The sequence below is a fragment of the Leucopleurus acutus genome (assembly GCF_964270905.1).
Source record: "Leucopleurus acutus genome assembly, chromosome: 4".
In the NCBI taxonomy this organism is placed as follows: Eukaryota; Metazoa; Chordata; class Mammalia; order Artiodactyla; family Delphinidae; genus Leucopleurus; species Leucopleurus acutus.
This window is the reverse complement of record NC_139146.1, coordinates 127,154,056-127,169,000: the sequence shown is the minus strand read 5'-3', so window position 1 is coordinate 127,169,000 and position 14,945 is coordinate 127,154,056. Positions and strand designations below refer to the sequence as shown.

The 14,945-nt window shown below is 38.9% G+C and overlaps 1 protein-coding gene across 1 annotated transcript in view; it reads left to right on the top strand.

The window, feature by feature from the left end:
• FHIP1A (FHF complex subunit HOOK interacting protein 1A) overlaps positions 1–14,945 on the top strand; it is a 270,219-nt gene that overhangs the window by 64,500 nt on the left and 190,774 nt on the right. The window contains exon 2 of the mRNA XM_082838676.1: positions 13,921–14,047. The gene's annotated coding sequence lies outside the window, so the exon portion shown is untranslated. The remainder of the gene's footprint in view (positions 1–13,920; positions 14,048–14,945) is intronic.

The window sequence follows — 14,945 nt, the reverse complement described above, 5'->3', positions numbered from 1 at the left end:
TGGAGGGCACGCACAGAGTAGTGTGTGCACTGGGGCCCAGGGGAAGGAGCAGTGACCTGCTAGTGTTGGAGGGTCTCCTGCGGAGGCAGGGGTGGCTGTGTCTCACTGTGAGGAAGAGGAAACTGGCAGAGGAAGTTCTGGGAAGTACTCCTTTGCGTGAGCCCTCCGAGAGTCCACCATTAGCCCCACCAAAGAGCCCAGGTAGGCTCCAGTGTTGGGTTGACTCAGGCCAAACAACCAACAGGGAGGGAAGCCAGCCCCACCCATCAGCAGGCAAGCGGATTAAAGTTTTACTGAGCTCTTCCCACCAGAGCAACAGTCAGCTCTACTCACCACCAGTCCCTCCCATCAGGAAAATTGCTCAAGCCTCTTAGACAGCCTCATTCACCAGAGGGCAGACAGCAGTAACAAGAAGAACTACAATCCTGCAGCCTGTGGAACAAAAACCACATTCACAGAAAGATAGACAAGATGAAAAGGCAGAGGTCTATGTCCCAGATGAAGGAACAAGATAAAACCCTAGAAAAACAACTAAATGTAGCAGGGACAGGCAACCATCCAGAAAAAGAATTCAGAATAATGATAGTGAAGATGATCCAGGACCTCGGAAAAAGAATGGAGGCAAAGATCGAGAAGATGCAAGAAATGTTTAACAAAGACCTAGAAGAATTAAAGAACAAAGAAACAGAGATAAACAACAATACAACAACTGAAATGAAAACTACACTAGACGGAACCAATAGCAGAATAACTGAGGCAGAAGAACGGATAAGTGACCTGGAAGACAGAATGGTGAAATTCACTGCTGTGGAGCAGAAGAAAGAAAAAAGAATGAAAAGAAATGAAGGCAGCCTAAGAGACCTCTGGGACAGCATTAAATGTAACAACATTCACATGATAGTGGTCCCAGAAGGAGAAGAGAGAGCGGAAGGACCCGAGAAAATATTTGAAGAGATTATAGTCGAAAACTTCCTTAACATGGGAAAGGAAATAGCTACCCAAGTCCAGGAAGTGCAGAGAGTCCCATGCAGGTTAAACCCAAGGAGAAACACGCTGAGACACATAGTAATCAACTTGGCAAAAATTAAGGACAAAGAAATATTATTGAAAGCAGCAAGGGAAAAACTTTTGTCAGACAGCGTACAAGGGAACTCCCATAAGGTTAACAGCTGATTTCTCAGCAGAAACTCTATATGCCAGAAGGGAGTGGCATGACATATTTAAAATGATGAAAGGGAGGAACCTACAACCAAGATTACTCGGCAAGGATCTCATTCAGATTCTATGGAGAAATGAAAACCTTTACAGACAAGCAAAAGCTAAGAGAATTCAGCACCACCCAACCAGCTTTACAACAAATGCTAAAGGAACTTCTCTAAGTGGGAAACACAAGAGAAGAAAAGGACCTACAAAAGAAACCCAAAACAATTAAGAAATGGAAATAGGAACATACATATTGATAATTACCTTAAATGTTAATGGATTAAATGCTCTAGCCAAAAGACACAGGCTTGCTGAATGGATACAAAAACAAGACCCATATATATGCTGTCTACAAGAGACCCACTTCAGACCTAGGAACACATACATACTGAGAGTGAGGGGATGGAAAAAGATATTCCATGCAAATGGAAATCAAAAGAAAGCTGGAGTAGCAATACTCATATCAGATGAAGTAGACTTTAAAATAATGAATGTCACAATAGACAAGGAAGAAAACTACATAATGATCAAGGGATCAATCCAAGAAGAAGATATAACAATTAGAAAAATATATGCACCCAACATAGGAGCACCTGAATACATAAGGCAACTGCTAACAGCTGTAAAAGAGGAAATCGACAGTAACACAGTAATAGCGGGGGAATTTAACACCTCACTTACACCAATGGACAGATCATCCAAATAGAAAATTAATAAGGAAACACAAGCTTTAAATGACACAATACACTAGATGGATTTAATTGATATCTATAGGACATTCCATGCGAAAACAGCAGATTACACTTTTCTTCTCAAGTGTGCACAGAGCATTCTCCAGGATAGATCACATCTTCGGTCACAAATCAAGCCTCAGTAAATTTAAGAAATTTGAAATCATATCAAGTATCTTTTCTGACCACAATGCTATGAGAATAGAAATCAGTTACAGGGAAAAAGACATAAAAAACACAAACAAATGGAGGCTAAACAATACGTTACTACGTAACCAAGAGATCACTGAAGAAATCAAAGATGAAATCAAGAAATACCTAGAGACAAATGACAATGAAAACACGACGATCCAAAACCTATGGGATGCAGCAAAAGCAGTTCTAAGAGGGAAGTTTATAGCAATACAAGCCTACCTTATGAAACAAGAAAAATTTTAAATAAACAATCTAACCTTACACCTAAAGGAACTAGAGGAAGAAGAACAAACAAAACCCAAAGTTAGCAGAAGGAAAGAAATCATAAAGATCAGAGCAGAAATAAATGAAATAGAAACAAAGAAAACAATAGCAAAGATCAATAGAACTAAAAGCTCATTCTCTGAGAAGATAAACAAAATTGATAAACCATTAGCCAGATTCATGAAGAAAAAAAGGGAGAGGACTCAATCAATAACATTAGAAATGAAGAAGGATAAGTTACAACAGACACCACAGAAATACAAAGCATCCTAAGAGACTACTACAAGCAACTCTATGCCAATAAAATGAACAACCTGGAAGAAATGGACAAATTCTTAGAAAGACATACCTCCCAAGACAGAACAAGGAAGAAATAGAAAATATGAACAGACCAATCACAAGTAATGACATTGAAACTGTGATTAAAAATTTTCCAACAAACAAAAGTCCAGGACCAGATGGCTTCACAAGTGAATTCTATCAAACATGTAGAGAAGAGCTAAGACCCATCCTTCTCAAACTCTTCCAAAAAATTGCAGAGGAAGGAACACTCCCAAACTCATTCTATGAAGACATCATCACCCTGATACCAAAGCCAAAGATACTACAAAGAAGAAAATTACGGGCCAATATCACTGATGAATATAGATGCAAAAATCCTCAACAAAATACTAGCAAATAGAACCCAACAACATATTTAAAGGATCATACACCACGATCAAGTGGGATTTATCCAAGGGATGCAAGGATTCTTCAATATACGCAAATCAATCAATGTGATACAACATATTAACAAATTGAAGAATAAAAACCATATGATCATCTCAATAGATGCAGAAAAAGCTTTTGACGAAATTCAACACCCATTTATGATAAAAACTCTCCAGAAAGTGGGCTTAGAGGGAACCTACCTCAACATCATAAAAGCCACATACGACAAACCGACCACAAACATCATTCTCAATGGTGAAAAACTGAAAGCATTTCCTCTAAGATCAGGAAGAAGATAAGGATGTCAACTCTCACCGCTATTATTCAACATATTTTCGGAAGTCCTAGCCACGGCAATTAGAGAAGAAAAAGAAATAAAAGGAATACAAATTGTAACAGAAGAAGTAAAACTGTCACTGTTTGCAGATGATGTGATACTATACATAGAGAATCCTAAAGATGCCACCAGAAAACTACGAGAGGTAATCAATGAATTTGGTAAAGTAGCAGGATACAAAATTAATGCGCAGAAATCTCTTGCATTCCTATACACTAATGATGAAAATCTGAAAGGGAAATTAAGGAAACACTCCCATTTACCACTGTAACAGAAAGAATAAAATACCTAGGAATAAACCTACCTAGGGAAACAAAAGACCTGTATGCAGAAAATTATAAGACACTGATGAAAGAAATTAAAGATGATACCAAGAGATGGAAATATATACCATGTTCTTGGATTGGAAGAATCAATATTGTGAAAATGACTGTACTACCCAAAGCAATCTATAGATTCAATGCAATCCCTATCTAATTACCAATGCCATTTTTTATGGAACTAGAACAAAAAATCTTAAAATTTGTATGGAGACACAAAAGACTCCGAATAGCCAAAGCAGTGTTGAGGGCAAAAAGTGGAGCTGGAGGAATCAGACTCCCTGACTTAAGACTATACTACAAAACTACAGTAATCAAGACAATATGGTACTGGCACAAAATCTGAAATGTAGATCAATGGAACAAGATAGGAAGTCCAGAGATAAACCCACACACCTATGGTCAACTGATCTATGACAAAGGGGGCAAGGATATACAGTGGAGAGAAGACAGTCTCTTCAATAAGTGGTGCTGGGAAAACTGGACAGCTATATGTAAAAGAATGAAATTAGAATTCTCCTTCACAGCATACATAAAAATAATCTCCAAATGGATTTGAAACCTAAATGTAATACCGGACACTATACAACTCTTAGAAGAAAATATAGGAAGAACACTCTTTGACATAAATCACAGAAAGATCTTTTTGACCCACCTCCTAGAGTAATGGAAATAAAAACAAAAATAAACAAATGAGACCTAATGAAACTTAAAAGCCTTTGCAAAGCAAAGGAAACTACAAAGAAGAAAAAATTCAACCCTCAGTTTGAGAGAAAATATTTGCAAACGAATTAACGGACAAAGATTAATCTCCAAAATATATAAATAGCTCATGCAGCTCAATATTAAAAATCCAAACAATCCAGTCCAAAAATGGGCAGAAGGCATAAATAGACATTTCTCCAAAGAAGACATACAGATGGCCAAGAAGCACTTGAAAAGCTGCTCAACATCACTAATTATTAGCGAAATGCAAATCAAAACTACAATGAGGTATCACCTCACACCAGTTCGAATGGGCATCATCAGAAAATCTACAAACAGCAAATGCTGGAGAGGGTGTGGAGAAAGGGAACCCTCTTGCACTGTTGGTGGGAATGTAAATTGATACAGCCACTATGGAGAACAGTATCTCAGTTCCTTACAAAACTAAGAATAGAATTACCATATGACCCAGCAATCCCTACTGGGCATATAGCCAGAGAAGACCGTAATTCAAAAAGACACTTGCACTCCAATGTTCACTGCAGCACTATTTACAATAGCCAGGTCATGAAGGCAACCTAAATGCTCATCTACAGACGAATGGATAAAGAAGATGTGGCACATATATATAATGGAATATTACTCAGCCATAAAAAGTAATGAAATTGGGTCATTTGTAGACATGGATGAATCTAGAGACTTCCTACAGACTGAAATAAGTCAGAAAGAGAAAAACAAATAGTTTATATTAATGCATGTATGTGGAACTGAGAAAAATGGTACGGATGAACTGGTTTGCCGGGCAGAAATTGAGACACAGATGTAGAGAACAAATGTATGGACACCAAGGGGGGAAGCGGCGGGGGTTGGGGATGGTGGTGTGATGAATTGGGAGATTGGGATTGACATGTATACACTGATGTGTATAAAATGGATGACTAATAAGGACCTGCTGTATAAAAATATAAAATAAAATTCAAAAATTAAAAAAAATTAGATTCACCATAATCTTTTATGGCTTTTTCCCCCCCACATTATGTTAGTGAGAATCAAAGGAATTGTTGAATGTAGTTGTAGGTCATTCATCTTCATTGCTGTAGGGTATTCCATTGTATAAATATACCATTATTTATCCATTCTACCGCTGATGGATATTTGGGTTGTTTTGTATTTTGTACTATTAAAAATATTACCGCCATGAAAAAAAAAAGAAAGAAAAAGTGGGTTCCCACTAGTATCAGTTTGTAGATTTAAAATAATTAAAATGAAATAAAATTAAACTTTCAGTTCCGTAGTCGCTGACACCACATCCCAAGTTCCAGTAACCATGCATGGCTAGTGGTGACTGTGTTGGACAAGTGTAGGGCTGGAGATTATCTCTTTAGGCTCCAAAGCCAGTCTATGGGCGCCATCTTCTGATTCTTTTGCTTACCTTGTAAAGGGACATCTACTTTCAATGAAGTCACTAACTTGCACTTTCGTATTCATAAGATATATGAGCATTTTCTGTGGCCTAAAATCACCTGTCATTTGTTTTAAGGGTTAGGGGTAGGGAATTGGAAGTTTGACTTGGGTTTCAGTCCCAGCTCTGCCAGTGAATGATTTTACTTCATCTCTTTAAGCTTCAGCTTTCTTGTCTATAAAATGGGTGTTCATTCATTTATTCATTTGTTCATTCCCTCATTCAACAAATATTAAGTAGTTTCTGTGTGCCAGGCCTAGCAGATGAAACTCCTGCTCTTAATGGAGATGAAACTCCTTCTCTTAATGGAGCTTACATTCTACTGGGGGAGATGGAATGTAAATTAATAGAAGTGAAATATAATATATGCTAGATGGTGACAGTTGCTACAAACAGAAATAGAACAGGGTCAGGGAATGAGTGACAAGATCGGAAGGTGTTTCCTGTCTGTTTTACATGGGGTAGACAGTAGACAGGGAGGGCCTTTGTGTGGAGGTGCTGTGTCGGCAGAGGCGTACATGGAGAGAGGAAGGATAGAGGAGGCTATCTGGGGATGGAGGATCTCCGGGAACAGCAGGTCTGGCAGGAGCGGCACAGTCCTGGAGGGGGAGCAGTGAGGAGAGCGGGAGTACAGTGGGTGAGGGCCCGTGCAGCCATGGTGCCAAAACATACCTTGCGGGGCTGCTTAGAGGATGGAGTGAATTGACGTTTGTGTGCTTTGTACACATTAAAAGAATAATACGCCATAACAAGTGAGGATTGTTTTAGGAATGCAGGAGGGTTCAGTAGTATGAAATTTATTAAAGATATTCATCATCTTGTTAAATGTAAATAGAAAAAATCATGTGATCATTTTTATAGAAAAGACATCTGATAAAATTCAGTATCATTATTGATTTTTTAAAAAAACCGTCAAAATATAGTAGGAAAGTATTCTTAGTAAAATATGTCTTTCTCAATCTAAAAACCATCTCAGGCTTAATAGGAAATTTGAGACCATTAAAGCCAGAAACAAAATAAGGATGTCCACTATTTTCACTCTTTATTAATGGTGTTTTGGAATCACAAGTTAATGTAGGTGGACAACAGAAAGAAAATAAAGTTATAAAGGTATAAACGCTAGTCATATATTCCTATCATTTCCAAATAAATGATAGGAATATATGACTAGAATACCCAAGAGAATCAAGTGAAAAACTAATTATAAAGAATAAGACAATTTATAAGATAATTTATAAATGTGCCTGGATACCAAAGTAATATGTCGGCATTCATAGCTTTCATATATACTAACAACTAGTTTGAATGTAGTGGAAGAAAAAAGTTACCATAAAAAGGATAAAATACCTAAGAATAAACTTTAAAAATATGTATGATGTGTGTGAAGGAGTTTAAAAATGCTCCTTAGGGATACAAAATGATATGAAAAGGCCTGTCGTATTCTTGGATATAAAGATGCCAGTTCTCCTTAAATTAATGTGTATGTTTAATGTAATTCCAATAAAAATAACAACAGGACTTTGGGGGAGCTAAACAACCTTATTCTATGCTCACATGGAAAAATAAGTAAGCATGAATAGGTAGGCCAATTCTGAAAAAGAGATTAAAACATACTATAAGGCTACAATAATTGAAACATTTGTGTTACCAAATATCAAGTTAATTGGGGAAAGATGCTGTGTTTAGTAAACAGTGGTGGGATAAGCCATCTGGACGGGGGAAAGAAAAAGCTATTTAGAGCAATATCTTAAGTGTTAAGCCAAAATTGATCTATATTAAACAGAAATTTTAAAAATAAAGTATATTGTAGAAGAAAACATGGGAAAGTTATTTTATAATCTTGGAGTGTATATGGCCTTTCTAAGTAAGACAGAAAAGAGAGAAGCCGTAAGAGATTGATAAACTTGATTACATTAAAAAACTAACAGAAAAAATCCTGCATAAGGGAAGACAAAGAACAAGAAAATGGGGAAAAAATTTTGCTTCTCATATCACAAAGGGACTGATTTCCCTAATAAAGAGCTTCTACAAATCTATAAGAAAAAGTCCAACAACCCAGTAGAAAAGTGGACAAAGGATATAGTCTACAGAAAGAGAGATAAGTGTCTTTTAAACATATGAAGAAGATGCTTAACTCTGCTCATTATAAGAGATAGTCACATTAGAACTAAACCGAGGTACCGTTCATCACTATTAGATGGGCAAAGATTAAGAAGTTCTGTAACCTACTCTGTAGAGATAATGAGTGCAAAACAATAGTCTCTTTAGTGGGCAGTTTGGCAAAATCTGTAGTATGAAAAATCTCATACCTTTGACTAGGAGCTCCAGTTCTAGAAATTTATCCTAGGTACAAATATTGAGTACATTCCTCTAGATATACATACATTCATATATACTATGAATGTGTCCTACATATACGTACATATTACATTCATGAGAAAATGATTTATGTACAGAGATACTTACGTAGTAATGTTTATAAAATGACTAAAGATTGGAAACAACCAAAATGTTCATCCATGGGAGACTGAATTAGTACATTGTGTTACTGTACTGCTGTACATTAGAAAACTGTGCAGTCATATAAAGATACCAGTGAATCTCTTTATGTGTCATTTTGGAAACATTGCCAATATATGTTGTTTGGTGAAAAATGCAAGGTACAGAACAGTGTATATGATATGTTTATTTGTTAAAAAATGTTTTCTTGTTTATGAATAGATACAGGCTCTGGGGAGTATAATTTGAATTTGAATACATCCTACCCCTTCTCAAAAAAAAATTGTAGTTAGCACAGTGCCTTGCACTTAGCACTTATTACTTGGTGGTGGTGGTTGTTATTTTCATTGTAATCACAGGGGTCCTTTACCTCAAGAGTTGATTTTTTTTTTTTAATTTATTATTTATTTATTTTTTAGGCTGTGTCGGGTCTTAGTTGCAGTACGCGGGATCTTTGTTGCGGTGCGGGATCTTTCGTTGTGGTGAGCGGGTTTCTCTCTAGTTGTGGCGTGTGGGTTTTCTCTTCTCTATTTGTGGGATACAGGCTCCAGGGCGTGTGGGCTCTCTAGTTTACAGCACGCAGGCTCTAGTTGAGGCGCATGAGCTCAGGAGTTGTGGTGAACGGGTTTAGTTGCCCTGTGGCATGTGGGATCTTAGTTCCCTGACCAGGGATCTAACCCTGTGTCCCCCGCATTGCAAGGCAGATCCTTTACAACTGGACCACCAGGGAAGTCCCAAGAGTTGATTTTAACAGTTGGGTCTGGAAGAGGAAGCCAATCTCACTATAAATGCTGCTGAATGGATGCCATGTTATTCATCAAAAATGCTATATGTGCTTCCTGAAGGATGCTTCTTGGAGGATGTCAGTACAGGTTCTGCAAACAAAAGATGTCAAATAAGATTGGGAAACGTTGTATATATTAAAACTAAGTGGGCTTCTTTCCTGTAGGCCTTCTTCGAGCCTTTATACACATGATGCGCTTTGTGAATGTTCAAGAGGGATATTTTAGAATGTTGCATTTTCCAAATCTGCTTGATTACACAACCTTAAACAACAATGACCACTACATTTTTTTCTTTAAGAAATATCTTAGGAATAGTTGTTACATTGGGAAATATCACTTAATACTTAGATTTTGTTAATCTTCGTTATTCTTTTTTTTTTTTTTTTTTAAACGCGGGCCTCTCACTGTTGTGGCCTCTCCCGTTGCAGAGCACAGGCTCCGGACGCGCAGGCTCAGCGGCCATGGCTCACGGGCCCAGCCGCTCCGGAGCATGTGGGATCTTCCCAGACGGGGGGCACGAACCCGCGTCCCCTGCATTGGCAGGCGGACTCTCAACCACTGTGCCACCAGGGAAGCCCCGTTATTTATTTTGATCAGTCAGTATCCTTGATTCATTTCTGAGATGCCTGTAGTCTGTCTCTGTCTACTCTTCCTCCTCGGTGATGTGCTGTAGCTCACTCATTTGTTTCATGGTTGGGACCTTCCCAAGGTCATCCAAATTACACTGTGTTTCTTGGGTGAAGAAGAGAATCTATATAATTAATGTAAAATCTCAGGGATTGATTGGATGGAAACTGGAGATTGAAGCTTCATTTGGTTCCACTTTTCCCAAAGCTTTAAAAGCTTTGCTGTTTGAGGGAAATGAAATAGGCTTAATGGGTAGATAGTTGAGGAATTGTGAGTTTAATGTGGAGAAGATCGCATCACTGTGGGTTGGAAGATACGGGTTCTACCTCTGTCTTCCCTAAAGTCACTTAGCTTCCCTGTGCTTTATTTATATCATCTATAAAATTCAGGGACTGAGTTTAGATCCAACCATTTTAAGACTCTTGAGTTATTATTAATATTCTTTTTTAAAAATTAATTATTTTTTATATTATTTATTTTTGGCTGTGTTGGGTCTTTGTTGCCACACGCAGGCTTGGGCTTTCTCTAGTTGCAGTGAGAGGGGGCTATTCTTCATTTGCAGTGTGTGGGCTTCTCATTGTTGTGTAGCACGCACTCTAGGCACGTGGGCTTTAGTAGTTGTGGCACGTGGGCTCAGTAGTTGTGGCTCATGTGCTTAGTTGCTCTGTGGCATGTGGGATCTTCCCGGACCAGGGCTCAAACCTGTGTCCCCTGCATCGGCAGGCGGATTCTTAACCACTGCGCCACCAGGGAAGTCCCTTATTAATATTAAGTGGAATAGTGAAGACTGTGGGCCTTGGTAGAACATTTTATTCTTCTCTGCAAGCTTCCACATAACCTGTCACAGTTCGGCTCTTTTGGAGAATGAAATTATTCAATAATTAACTCATCGTCAACTCCACGTATTTGAAAACTTGTAGTTGATTGATTGATTTGTTAATTACTCTCCAGGAAAGCACTTGATTATAACACGGGTCAGTTAATCCAGTGCTATGGAAAAATCCACACCTCCTGTAAAAACGCCCCTCTGCATTCATTTCGTCGATACAGAGAGAAATCTGTGATGTGGGTATTAATTCTCTCTGCCCACAACACACAGTGTTCATTTGGCGGTTTGCTGTGCTTTTTGTGCACTCTTTGCCTGTTAACAGATTTATGCACTCAGCACAGTAAAGGTCTGAATTCACTGAATTTATGCCATCTGGAAATGAGGTTTAAATTTTGTTCCTCTGTTGAATTTAGGGATGTGACATAGCCACTGCCCAGAAGGATTCTGAGGCTGGATTTGGTTTTGCTGTGTGGAGATAGCACGTTTTGTTAGAAGGAAAGCACTTACCTGGGCAGAGATTTGGGTGTGACTGAATTGTTAACTGCCAACTTCCCCACATTTTAGCAGGAGACATATTTTGTTTTTAAATGAGGTGATAATGAGAGAATTACCAAGACCCAGTGAATTTTAAGAGAGTCCTTTCCGTTTACTTGAGTTTTGTTTAACCTTGCTTTTGATGTCATTCTGTGCATTACTGTCAGGGGACTCAGCCTCCTTTGAAGTCTCAAAGTGTGGCTGCTAGTGGAATCACGATGGTAAAATATGAGTGGTTCTCAGTAAAGCCCTGACTGATACACAGGGAGGCATTATTACCTAACTAAAAGCATACGTGTGTGAGTGCCTACAATGTAGTGGAAGGGGAGAATGTATGTTAATGGACACTGAAGTGGGAGCAGTATTTCTCATGAATTAGAGATGCCCTTTCGTAATTCAAGAGTCACAGAATGAGAAAAGGCTTGAAATCACCTGAAAAGCATCTGGAAGCAATCTGTAATTCTTAAGAGGCGGTAGGAGAGCCTGTCTCTCTCCAGGACACGATGATAAAACAGTTCATATGGTATTATGGAAGAAGTAGAATTCTCTTGCTTGTAAGCCATTGTAAAACGGCTTGCAAATAAATGCCCGGAGATTTGATTATGAATTATACTGCAAGGTCCCAGGTGCTTTATAATTTTTTTTTTTTTTTTTTTTTTTTGTGGTACGCGGGACTCTCACTGTTGTGGCCTCTCCCATTGCGGAGCACAGGCTCTGGACGCGCAGGCTCAGTGGCTATGGCTCACAGGCCCAGCCGCTCCGCAGCATGTGGGATCTTCCCAGACCGGGGCACAAACCCGTGTCCCCTGCATCGGCAGGCAGACTTTCAACCACTGCACCACCAGGGAAGCCCCCAGGTGCTTTATAATTGAGTAGAGTGAAGAGGGTGGATTTGAAGGTATTGACAAAATTTTAATAAGAAGAATTTGTTTATTTGCTTGTCAAATGTTATCCTTTGCTTCTCATGCCCCATACGCACTCTTTGGTGCCCAGGCATTACAACTGTGCCTAGTTTTGAAGCTTTAGGTCAAGTTGAGGTCCCTTCCTCCATTTTTTTCCCTTTCACAAAACATTTGTTATAAGAAAAGGTATTGCATTCCAAGTCTTTGAGACATCTATAGGTCAAACACACACACACACACAAAACCTCTTACAGTGACTTATAGGGAACCATCCTTTAATATACAGGGCTGTTCCAGAAAAATTATTATGTTAGTGAGTGGTGCATCCTTGCTACGCAGAGATTTTGAAAAGACCTATTTGTTGTACTAGACTCTGACTTGAATTGCTCACCTTAACCCATCTAAAGTCGGGGAAATTTCACTTATAAATACTTCTAACTATATCAGAACAAGTTGCCTCTTGTTTCTTGCTTTGTGTAAGTGATTGTGATCATATGTAATTACAACATTGTACTCTGTTTTTTCTTTCTTCTTTATGTGATAAATGGCGTTTTCTCACTTTATTAAAACTCAAAATTTTCTGACAGCTAACAAAATCGTGGTTAACTAAATTATGTCTTTTTGTCACATTTACCTAACTCTTCTTCCCCAGTTATTGGGCATTTAAATGGTTCCCATGCTTTAACTAAGTATAGTCTTTATTGTTTTCTTAAAAATTGTTTTTTCTTGGTCATTGTCTCTAGCTTGCACCTGTTCTGATCTAGAATAGCGGCTTCTCATGGGGTCTGTTCAGCATTTGCATTAGCTTCTGCCTTTCATGCTCTAACCGCTTGGGGTTAGTCTCAGTGCTGTCCTTTCCGGGACACCTCTTCTCTGCACTGTTTATCTTAGGTGGGATAATTTCCCAGCCTTCTTTAAGCTTATGTTTTTCTGCCTGTACAGTAGGGATTAAGCCATGCATTTGTATTGTGAAACTTATCTTCCCAGTTAGGCCTGATGATATGAAATGTGTGTCTAAGACCAAAGTAAACTTTACCCATGGGATGGCAGAAACTAAACTTTCAACTCTCAGTGTTTGGATAGGTCAGAGGTACCAGGGAATATTTGGGGAGTATCACACTTTTAAAAAAGCAGGTTACGAAAGTTATTTGTGATCCTCTCCTTGCTATTTTATATTTTGTTGTCCTTATACTATGATGCTGCTGATGCATGGATATGGATTTATTTAGTTTCACATTTTTTTCTCTTCTAAAAGAAGTATATAATTATTTACCATCTCTTGGAGGACAGAAGAATCCTTCTCTACTTTCTGCTACCCAGTGGGAGTCTTTCATTTCTGGCTAGCATTCAGAATTCTAAGTAAAGATTTGATTTTTGCATATAACTTAAAAAATATAAAAAATATATATTTATTTATTTATTGGTCTGGCTGTGCTGGGTCTCAGCTGTGGCACGCAGGATCTTCGTTGCCCCTTGCGGGATCCTCATTGTAGCATGCGGGATCTTTAGTTGCGGCATGCAGGCTCCTAGCTGGGGCACCCGGGATCCAGCTCCCCGACCAGGGGTCAAACCCTGCCACCTCCCCACTCCCCCACGCCCCCTGCCACTGGGAGTGCAGACCCTCAACCGCTGGACTACCAGGGAGGTCCCTTGTTTATAACTTTTTTTTAATAATAAGTGCAATCTGAGGAGAACGCACTCAGTGCACAACAAATGGTGGTAAATATGGGGGAGAAAAACTGGAGAAATTTAGATTGGGTTTTTTTTGTGGTGTATCAATGATTCTGGGGCTTTTTTTAAAAATTCCTTTCTGTAGATTTTGGAAGTCTTCTTCTGGGAGTTGCCAGCAGTGCCAAGTGTTGGAGAAATCTTTTCTGCCCCTCTGATAGAGTGAAGTGAGCCAACGCAACCTAGCAGAAGGCTCGTGAAGAGAGCAGTCACAGGTAATGTCGTCTTTTCTTATTACTATTGAGATGTGTTCAGTAATGTTCAGTAATAAACTTTAAAAAAAGTAAGCCTACTTGAATTTACACATCCAAGTGTTGACAGAAGAAAAATGCACAACCTGGAAGTTTCGAGTTAAGTTTTATTCGGGGACCTTACTGAGGACTATAGGCCAGGAGACAGCCTCTCAGATACCTCTGAGGAGCTGCTCCAGAGAGTTTAGGGAGGAGCCAGGATGCATAGGCATATTGGGCTGGAACAAAAATGTAGTTGAACATCAAAAGATAACTGCTAATCACAAAAACAGACATTGCAAGTTAATGATTTTAATGCTTTTCTATGTATGGGGAGATGTAAGAATCTGGGCTGAATGAAATTATTCCTTAGATATGCATCTTAACTATCTAGGGCCAGTATCCAAAGCACAAAATGTTTTTCTAATGCTTCCTGTTTTTCTCTATCCTGAATTCCCCTCAGGGCGTACCATCAGTGGTGGTGGGGTGGGATGCTGCAGCAGCTGATGGCTTGGTCCTTGTTTACTAGAATGGCAGCAACATTCTTTGTTTACTGGAATGGCAGGCAACAGTTGCCTGTCCACAGAGGTGAACATTATCTTGTTCAAAGCAGTGTTTCTGAGAGGCTACACTCTCTCCTCTTCTCAAAACATTTAAACATTTTTTCTTTGGGAACTGCATCTTGATCCTCTGGTAGCATTCTTTTAAACATCCTATTATCTTTCTTTTTTTTTTAAAAAAATTAATTTTTGGCTGTGTTGGGTCTTCGTTGCTGCACACGGGCTTTCTCTAGTTGCGGTGAGTGGGGACTACTCTTCATTGTGGTGCACGGGCTTCTCATTGCGGTGGCTTCTCTTGTTGTGGAGCAGGGGCTCTAGGCACG